Source organism: Podarcis filfolensis, assembly GCF_964270895.1.
Source record: "Podarcis filfolensis genome assembly, chromosome: 2".
NCBI lineage: Eukaryota > Metazoa > Chordata > Lepidosauria > Squamata > Lacertidae > Podarcis > Podarcis filfolensis.
The window spans coordinates 29,341,051-29,351,759 of record NC_139605.1 but is presented as its reverse complement, the minus strand read 5'-3'; the positions used below and the strand labels follow the sequence as shown (position 1 = coordinate 29,351,759).

General features: G+C 44.9%; 1 protein-coding gene across 27 annotated transcripts in view; it reads left to right on the top strand.

The window, feature by feature from the left end:
• The first annotated feature begins 488 nt into the window (after nucleotides 1–488).
• FOXP1 (forkhead box P1) overlaps nucleotides 489–10,709 on the top strand; it is a 534,652-nt gene continuing 524,431 nt past the window's right edge. For 8 of the 27 annotated variants that reach the window (XR_014544950.1, XM_083601070.1, XM_083601071.1 and 5 more), the window contains exon 1: nucleotides 8,346–8,639. The gene's annotated coding sequence lies outside the window, so the exon portion shown is untranslated. Of the gene's footprint in view, nucleotides 8,640–10,709 lie in introns of all 27 variants that reach the window. The other 19 variants (XR_014544949.1, XM_083601045.1, XM_083601030.1 and 16 more) reach the window with 10 other exon arrangements.

Genomic DNA, 10,709 nt, shown 5'->3' with positions numbered 1-10,709 from the left:
GGTTGTGCCTTCTGCCTTTAAAAAAAGAGAGAGGAAAATAAAACAAAATATTTTTGTAGTACTCATCTTTCACCCTTTCCCAAGCTAAATATACACAAGGGCAAGGATGGTGGCTTCAGGAATGGGCTTAGGACATAAAATAACCATACAAACAATTGTGTATTGGGTCCCGGTCATTTTAACAGTTGCCCCACCACACCACTCGAATACCACATGGGGAATGACAAATTAAGCCATATGGTGGAAGATTACATTGCACTGTTTCAGACTGCAGGTGGGAGTTCAGGTGTTTGAATGATCTCTTGCATAAAGACTTCTTGTAAATGAAAAAAAAATGATAACAAGAAGGAAAGGATTAAACTCAAACCCATCTTCTGGATGTTCAATATTAGTTTTCCATTTCCAGGGAAGCCGCTAGATGTATTTATTTGTTACATTTATATATTGCTCATTAACTGAGTCATCTGTGTGCTTTAAAAATGCTATTTATTTGTTTGCTGCTTTTCTTTCAAATGAATCCCAAAGCGGCTTAACAAACAATAAAAGAACAATGTTTAGATGATATAAACCAGCACATAAAACCATGCAAAAGCCAACCTGGCAGCATAAAATCAGCTTAAAACCAGTAAGGGGAAAGAAAATTGTGAGAGAGTTAAAAGGAAACCAAATCTGTATGCCTTTTGAAAATTAAAATTCTTGGGATAATAAAAAGGCTTTCACATGGCACCTTAACGAACATAATGGGAATGCCAGGTAAGCCTCTCTAGGGAGGGTATTCCATAAACTCGGGGACACCACTTGAAAGACCCTGTAATTGCCATTACCTGCTTCACTTCAAGGACCAGGCATGTGCATTTGGGATAAGATTACCCGTCAGATACCCTGGTATCAAGCTGTTTAGGCCAAGCCTTTAAAAAATGTGAATATGCAGTTAAAATGTATTCATTAGACTTTCTGATTACTGCTTATGTTTTATGAACTATCCTAAAGCAAAGACAATACTATGATCCATGGAGCCAGGTAAAAACCTCAAATACAGGTGAAAATCAATTGGAATACCATTTCACAGATCTGTTATACCCAGGCTATACAGGGTGAAATTGAATAGAATAAGAGGCGGCAGGGTGTGTGTGTGTGTGTGTGTGTGTGTGTGTGTGTGTCAGAGAAATGAGATTAAGGGTGCAATCCTATATACACTTTTCTAGCACTATTTCACTGGGGCTTACTTCTGAGTCAACATGTATAGGATAGCATTGTAAAAGAATCGGGCAGCCCTGCAAATAACAGAGGGATCACACACTAGGATGAAAACACACGGGTTCCAAATTCACATCTTTATCATAACTTCAGAGTAGGCATTTTGCAGGAAGTGTTTAACCCTTTCACTGCATACTGTGACCCCCCACTTACAACCCCCCTTCCTGGCTGTTCCCCCAACTAGGCTTCAAAACTGAAAGTTAACCCAGCTGAGCGACAGAGGAGGGAATTGGTGGGCATAGTAGGGGTTTAAGTTAATCACACTTCCATCTGCTTTACAAATACTTTCTCTACCTCAGCATTTGGACTAAGGGTGCTGCTGGGAAGTGTTTTATCAGAACTAAGAACTTCATATGTGTACTTACATGTGTTAGGAAGGAACACTGCAGACCTGGCATGCAACAGATTATTATCAGCACAGTAAATGTATATTCACAATCTGCCTAAAGCTGCAAAATCTAATTTAGGTTGAAACCAGTGCAAGATATTCAGGGCCAACCAGGCTGTTAACCAATTAGCTGATTGACTGGCTTGCAGTAAATGTTGAATCAATTAAATGTGGTTTAAAATAACTATTATGGTATGTATCCACAGGTGGTATTCTAAGGCCTTTTCGTGACAGACAAATTGCTTGTCTCCATAAAATTAACTGAAATACCATTACTATTTCAAAAATAATTTTAGGCAAATTCTAGAATGAAATGTTATATATCTATTTTAGAAAAAGATAGGGTTTTATTTCTTGGGTTCTTGCTGTTGTGGGTTCTGCTTATTTTGTAGTTATTGTGGTTTGGTGGCTGTTTTAATATTTGTTGGCTTATCATTATTATCATTTATTAAAAGCTATAGGCAGCTGAATCATAAAACTCTTAAGCTGTGTGCACAATAAAATTATTGATAAGACACAGCTAAAATCCAGAAATCTGTTTAAAAAACAAGTACACATGTTTATCAATAAAACACAGCTAAAATCAGAAAAATGTTAAAAACGAGTGCATTGTATTTTGCTAATGCTTTTATGGAAGCTTCCTTCAGATTGCTTGGTCCTAAAGGCAGTACATAAACGACTCGTATAAAATAAAGGAGTAAAAACAGTGTTGGCACTGAACAAATTAATATTCTGTCTTTCGAAACTGGTGATGCAGAAGAATCCATTGTTTTCAGGTCTAATAAAGCTCTTCCCTCCCCTCTGAGTTCAGTTTGCAAAACAAAACAGACCATTTCCCCCCACACCACTCCCAGTGACTGTGTATCTGTAGTACCACTTTGATTTTTGATTTATTTATTTTTACAGTATAGACATAGTTCACCTATGGGCAAGGTACACCTAAACCAATTCTGTTTTCTCCCCCCCCCCCCCATTTCTTCTCATGCGGTACAAAGCAGTCTTGTTGACGGATTATGAGGATCTAATAAAACATCTCCTAAATCATAAAGGCTCCAAAGAATCATGGCTCATAGGATATAAGGGGGTGTGGCACAGCAGTGGCTTGAAAAACATTCTGACTTTAAAACTGTAACACCTATAATTATGAAGGCGTCATCACCTCCATAATTTTTTTTTTACTAACAAGCTGTAGTCATAACTTGTGTACACCCTAACCAAAATCTGCCAAGCATTCAGTCACACCTGGGATTTAAGGACAAGAAAGGGAAGGAGCTTCTCTCTGTTTGCCCTTGCCCTTGTAAAAAGACTATAGCAGTAAACAATTCAAGAGCAATTAACAATTGCATAGGAGGTAAGGGATAAATCCCACTGCTGTTATTGTCAGAGGAATTAATCATATTTTATGGGGCTGGCCGACTGGTTTAAATGAGCATAGCAAAAAATAAGGTGGTAAGTCTTTTGAACCATAAACAAATGTTTGTTCAAGGGCTTTGGCTTTTTACAGAATGTTTGCTCCTCTTCCAAAAGATACGAAGAATCCCACCATCTCTATATAGTCTTGCTTCATATTCTTTCCTGCCCTTTCTTGGGATTGGAGACAAATGATGGAAGCAAGCATGGAGGAAATGGAAGAGACTCGATAAAAGCTACCTGCCTCAATCCTACCTCACACACATTTATAACTAATCCATTTTATTTCAGGTAGATGAGCTACAACATGAAGGTTATCATTTTGCATCTGATTTTTTGACAACTGCATCTACGCAGTAATAACATGATATAAATGGTGTAGCTTTACTCGCTGTCATTAAAGATTATTCTTCAAGTACATCTAAGCCATCTTTTCCTTGGCAAATATTTATTTGCAATGATTTTCCTCTTAATTATTTAAAATATAATAAATTAGGCATAAGTACTTTGCCATTACTGCAATTTAAAGTGTAATTGCATATCAGAAGAGTCTTTTCTTTGGAACATGTGCCTGTTTCCCTTTTCCACCAAAAGGTGGCGTCCTATTCCCGTATCCTTCCTTTTACATGAAAATCCCTCCTGTTTTAATTTGCCAAAAGAAACTTCCATTTGATTACTGATCAAGAAATTAAAATGTGCTCTATATGAGTGCAACGTGACAGTGTTGAAAATGAACAATATGTTAAGCTGCAGTTAAGTTCCCCACTAATATATACCAAATGGACATGCAAGCTTCTATCATTTTGGTTGAATAGACACTGGTATGCAAAAATCCCATATTGCAACATTTAAAAGCAACTTCCCCTTTTTATGGAGTTTTTTGTTCCAAACCACAAATACAGTAAACTCCACCACTAAATACAAAAAACGGGAAGCAACAAAATGGCTCCTATAAGTCTCATTTAAGTTCAATGCAAAATAAGTTGCATCACTTGATTGAAACTTCTAAAGCTACAGTGCCTATATAGCTTTTCCTTACAAACGACCAAGTTGCTATGACAATACATTCTTGTCTTCAGCAGTTCCAAAAACCGAACCTCAAAACCTTAATTTGTGCACCCTTGCAAATAGAGTATCACTCACCTGCTTTGCTTTTAATTCATTATTACGAATAGTGTTTTGACCCACTGTAGGTCTGTCTCATATTCAAACTGTATTGTTTCAAATTGTGTATGAGATGCGTGGGTATCTTACTTATGGAACGTACACAAAATGTAATAGTAAAATTGTGTTTTTGTACATGCTTATCAATCAATAGACATAAAACACCTTGATGCATATATATAATTTTAAGTATCATGATACTATCATCACTCCCTGGGAGGCACCCATCATCTTGATCTCTTGGCATGAGCTAATGTTGTTCCAATGTATTTTACTGCTGTAGACTGTAATGGGCACTCCCAACCAACTTTGACCTACTATATGCTGCCACAGAACTGTCAACTATTGGAGAAGGCCTGTTGCTCAGTGGAAGAGCATCTGCTTTGCATGTAGAAGGTCTCATGTTCAATGCCTGGCATCTTCACTTAGGGCTGGGAAGAGTTCCCAGTCTGAAACCCTGGTCAGCTGCTGCCTAAATGATGCCGCGCTAGATGGACCAGTGTCTGACCCAGCAGGAGTCAAATTCTTATGTTTCCTATGTAGGTAGGTGTATGTATACTTGTTCTTCTGCTACCAAGTACTTACTCCCGAACTGATATGGGCAACTTCATAAAGTTCAGAGAGCATCTTCAGGCTCTGTGGATTGCAACATAAGTCTAAAAACTACAAGAGCGCTCAATAATGCAGTAATCTCTAGATTGCGTCTCTGGTCAATTTAAGAGAGCATGACTAAAAGTGAGTAATGTTTCGAACACTGGACATGATACAGAGCTCTGTGGCCTTCCACAGGCTGTGGTATTCCAAACTGCATCGGCCCCAGTATGGATGGCAAATGGATGATATAGGAGTTACTAATCCCCAATATAGTGGAAATTTAGGTATGAAATACCCATTACATACTTGTTGGAGTTGTTGGCATCCGTCCACAAAAGTTCACATCATAATAAATGTGTTACTCTTTAAGTTGGCAGAAGACTATGACATTTTTGTTGCAGAAGACTAACATGGCTACTGCGCATGTGTGTGCGCGCGCGCGTGTGCAGACACACACACACACACACACACTTAGCACAAAATAATGCTGTCAACAATGCTGTCCAGTACGTAGGCCACAATTCAAATGGGGACTGAGGCCCTACAAATGTTTGTAACAAAATCTCTTTCCATGGCTTATGAAGCAGGAAAAGGGTAAGCCTTCCCAGCCAGCTAACCTTTGGTTTCAGTAAAATAAAATAAGATGTGGCTCCTTAAACATATACTGGATAAAGAATGATTTGGAGAAGAGGAACTCCTGTCTACATGCACCCTCCTGCCCCAGTTCCAATTTCTCACCTAAATTTGCTTGTTTCTAGAATCAAAGACACTTCTTCAAGACTACTGAGTTCATAGTAATTAAAATGAGATTTGAACCCAGATCAAAATCTAAGACATAGGCTACCACTACGGATTAGTGTGAGATCTAGTTAAATTGTAATAACTGTAATTTCTATAGAATCTAAAATTCTACTAGGCCCTTTACAAAAGATATAAATTCTAGGAATGTGGTTGGAATTTTGCAGTTCAGGCCTGTTTATTCTGACCTAATTCATAAATTGACCTTTTTTTACTTTGAACAAAGCTGAAGAGCCAAAAGGAAACCTACTACTACATATAATTTTAATCTGAAAAATGTCTTAAATTATTTGAAACTGCATTTTTCTCTCTCTGCAATTCTGAGGTAGGCCACTATTATTCTAGTTTTGCCAAAGAGAAATTAGGAGATGGTGACTTTCTCAGAGTCACATAGAATTGTAGAGTTGGAAGGGAACCAAGGGTCATCTAGTCTAACCCCTGGAAAGCAGGAATCTCAACATGTGGCCCTCCATCCTATGGTTGCTGTAGGAATGAAATCCGTCTCATCTGTCTGCTGGATCAAATTGCCTCTTATTTTCCAAGGGCACAATCCATTCAACATTAAGCACTTCTAACTTAAGTGGGAGAGGTTTAAGCATGTTTCTAGCTTTCCCACTGAAATCCATTGGACTTATGATGTGACTTAAAAGTAGCCTCGCCTTGTTTGTATAATTTGAAGGCACATAATGAATTCAGATAATCATTATGCACATATAACTAAAAAAGGAGGGCGAAAGGTTTTTATTCAGTATGTAGAAGGTTAAAGCGCTTGCCTTTCTTGAAAAATACACTCCTGACTATAATGGAACTAGTATTTCACTCTAATAAATAGTTTCCTCTAGTTGTCACTGGTTAAATTTCATGTGGATATTTTTAAAACTCCAACAATGTTAAGTGTAGGAATAGATTGTTGAGGTTATGAAAGTGTTTTAGTAGTGATCCATTCAGATACCATTTTTATAAATAGTATGAAATGGGTGAATAAGTGGTTAGATTATGCATTACAAGGATAGAGTTGTTTAGTGGTTAGACCACAGTCTGAGAGTCAGAAGGAGCTCTGAATATTATTCACAGCTTTACCACTGACTCATTGTGTGAATCTGAGGCAGGTGAGATAACCCTTTCCGTACCTTGGTATATTTATTTATAAATGTAATGCAAGACTGTGTCTTACTAAACTTGTTCATATACTTTTGGCTTGGATTAATTCTAAAACAACCAAGTTTAGCCAGTTTTGTAGGGATGGCAAAGTATCCTTTCTCTTTGCCTGCTTCTCCGCGGAAAAAGTCAGTTTACCGGTATAGCCACTGTAGCCACAAATGCTAGCAGCTTCTGTGCTGTGAATCTCTTTTTATCTCACAAAAGGCAAGTTCTGCAGCATTGTGGCCAGAGCCAGGGATGGTGGTGCCAGCACAGATGGGACTAACAATAAAGATGAACAGCAACTTTTTCCTCTCTTTTCATCCGTTCCGTAGAAAGCAGTTTCAAGTTCAAAGATTTTGAATGCGCGGACAGCAACTTTTCTAGAGTGTTAACCCACCCAGCACTCTTTATTCTAAAATGCACGCAAGTAGCAGGTAATATGTATTAATCAACCCATTGGCATGCTAGCCCCTGGGTGTGTGTTCCTAAGAGGAACCGGAGAAGGCAAATAAACAACCAGCCTCTCGCGAATGTTTTCTTTCCCGGTCGCTTTCTCGAAACGAGCTAGAGAAGGAAGAGAGTTTCTCCCCCTTCTTTCCGAGTTTCCTAAAGCGGGCCATTAGGAGACGAGATCTTTCTGAATGCGGGGTGTTGGGAGAGAGAGACTTTCCCCGGATCTAGACAACACCACGCACTCCCTTTGCATGGTGGACATATCGGCTTCCTTGCACTCATGGGCTTGTCCCTCTGCTGAACTTTCACCTCGCGAACTCGCCTCCTTTCATTGGGTAAAGTGCACAGGGGGAGAGGTGGAGGGGGGAACCCCTTAGCGAGAGAGAGACGGGGAAAGAGGAAGCCGGCATTTGGCTCCCAGAGCACTTGCACTTTCCAATTGCTTCCCTCGCACTCTCATCTCTGTTTAGCGCCTCCCGCCTCCCCTTTTACAAAAGAATCCAACAAAGCAAGCCGAAGTCCGAACCCTAGAGATCGCCGCAGATCTCCCTTTACCTTGCCCCCCACCCCCTCCTGTTTGCTCTTCTCCGGGCTGCCTCCGCTTCCTCTTCTCGTCCCCCCACCCCGCTCGCCGCCGCCTTCTCTTTAGTTTTCTTCCCCTCTCCCTCGCTCCTCTTTCCCAATCTCCTCCCGCAGATTCCCCCCGCCGCCCCTATTTGCTGCACTCCCTCCTGCCCGCTCCCTCTCCTCCTCCTCATCTCTCTCCCATTCTTTTTGTGTGTGCGCGCGTCTGCAACTGCGATATCTCCCTCTCTCTTCTCCCTCTCCCCCTTCTTTTTGCACTGAGCCTTGTTTACCCAGCAGGTGGATGTGACGTCAGGGACTCATAACAGCAAAAAATAACAAAATCTCCCTCCGCGGGGTGTTATTTTTCCTCGCCCTCTCTTTAAAAAAAGCTTTTTTTAAGGGGGGAAAACAACGAGCCCAACTCCAAAGTGGCTCCAAGGCACTCGGAGCAAAGCCGCGAGGAGCTTAGCCCAGCGCGCGCGCGTGTGTGTTATTGGGGGGAGGGGAAAGGGGATGTGGGGGGTACGGGTGGGGGAGGAGGACTGCCCTCCCTCCCTCGCTTGCTTGTGCTGCTTCTGCTTCTGCTACTGGGTTGCCTTGCTCTGCCTTGCCTGATTGCTGCTGCTCTGCTCTCCCCCCTTTGGAAAGCTAGTTCCCGACTCGAGCGGAGGGCTCTATTGTTATTTATTGTGTGGCTTGTGTTGCACGCTGTGCCTGCTGCATGGGGCTGGCTGGCTGGCTTGGAGAGGGAGTGAGGGAAGTGAGTGGAGTGAAGGGAGGGACAGGCAGGCAGGCAGGCAGACTCACTCACCCGCCCGCAGTGGGGGGAGCCCCTTAGCTGGCACCGCCAGGCCGTTTCCAGCGGGTGAGTTTGCCATTTCGCCTTTTCTCATCCACTTTTAAGTCTCCTGTTTTGTTTTGTTTCTATCCCCTCACGACTCCTCTTCAGTGCTCCCCCCTCCCGACTCTAACCCCCCCTCCACCTTTCCACGTGCCTCGGCATCTCTCTCCCCTCCATTCCTTTCTCTCCCCCACCCCCACTCCGAAACATGCCTGTTTGCATAAAGCACCTCAGGCGCAATGGGAAGAAGCCGCGGCTCCTTCACCTCCGAGGCTCTTCCTCTTTCTTTATGTCCCGTATTTGCACCTCATGCTTCCCTCCCCACCCCCCAAATCCGGCCCCGCGCTCCCTTCCACCCTTTCGCTCTCCACGCGCTGGACGTTGCACACACGACCGCAGCAAGTTGGAAGCAGCTTCTCTTTACTCTTTGCCCCCGGTGTGTGGTGTGTATATGTGTGTGTGGTGTGTGCACGCGCGCGCGCGCGCTCCTGCGCGAAGAAAGTCCCTCAGGCGGGAGAAGAGGGGTGGGGGGGTGAGCGAGGGGGGCCGGCGAGTGTTTGGAGGGTTTGCCGGCGGGGCGTGTGCGCTTCCCTTGGTCACTTGGGGTACTTCTCAGCGAGGAAGAGGCGGGCGAAATAACTTTTCGCCCACTTGGAACAAACTTTTTGCCCCGTGTGTTTCTCTTGCCTCCTCTCTGCTGCTTTCGTACAGTGAACTTCAGTGCATAGGCCTTGGGGACTCACACCTTTACACGCTCACTGAACTTGAACTCGCCGGTTGTTTTCACACACGCGCGCGGCTCACCGTTTCTTGCGCTCCTCTGGTTCCGTGTGGAGCGGCTGCCGTCAGACTTTCCCCCTACTACACACACATACACACACACGCCTCTCCACACCCGCAGCCCGTGGGTTTGTTAACATGTGTGCAGCACATCTCCTTGCAAGCCGCGGAGGACACGTTGCCAATTTGTATACGGCGACGGCAGCGCCGACTATGGCAACTCTCGCAATGTCAGACTGCTGGTGATGGTGATACACAAGGGCCGGACTGACCCGTTGGTATTCCTCTCTCTCCCCTCCCCGGTCCCTTCCACGCCCCACGCCAAAGATAACATCACAACCCCTCCTCAGTCACACAAAGGAACATTCAGAAGCGGGAACAGGCATTCTCACAGACACAAACGACAAAGACGTCGCTGGCAACAATCGCCTGCACACGCAGCCGCGCACCTCAGGGAGACCCAAGTCCACGCGCGCAGCCGGGCTCAAGGCGCGCTGAGACGCGGCAGCCACGCATGTGGAGACGACCGTAGTTTTCCACACGAGGAAAGCGGGGGGATCTCCATGCTGGAGGGGGAAGCCACAAACGCGCATATACGCACAACGGCCGCAAGTGGTGACCCGAGCCGTGTCCATAGCGCTAAGTTACGAAAGTGAGCGACTTTACCCCCCGGCACGAACCGTGCCCAAGAACCGCGCGCCTTCCCTCTCGCCCCGCACCCGGTCGCCGCACACTCCACAAAGTCACACTGGAGGGAGCCCTAGGCAGGCGATTTCCAAGGCGGTCGGCAAGTCACATCCGCAACGACTTGACATGCACAGTCGCACGCGCGCGCACACACAAATGGCACCACTTACCTAGTGGCTCTCCTCTCTCCCACCTCCCCACCCCCGGTGTCACACAAAGCGCACAGTTCTACACCTCCACCTTTTGCCCGGTGCCTGCGCTAAAGCTTCCCCGCTCTGGCTCGCTTGCTGCCGCTCGCTTGCTTCTCGGCTGCCGCGCCGGCGGTTCCTTTGCCTCGAGTGGCTGCGGCCGGGACAAGTTCGGAAAAGTTGGCGCGCCCGCTGGTGCGCGTTGCGGCTCCAGCTGCGCCGGCTCTCCCGGCGCTGCACCCGCGGGCCTTTGGTTTGCCTTCGGCACCCTCCCCCCACCCCTAGTTTCTCCCCGCAGCTGGTTGCTGTTGAGTCTTGTGTTGCGGCTACCTCTAAAGTGACTTGGTGGCGAGACGGTAGTCCCCCACCCCGGGCTCGATGCTTTCCTTCCAAGCTCGGAGGTGGGGAGCGCATCTTCCGTCCGCGCTCAGCCTCCCGC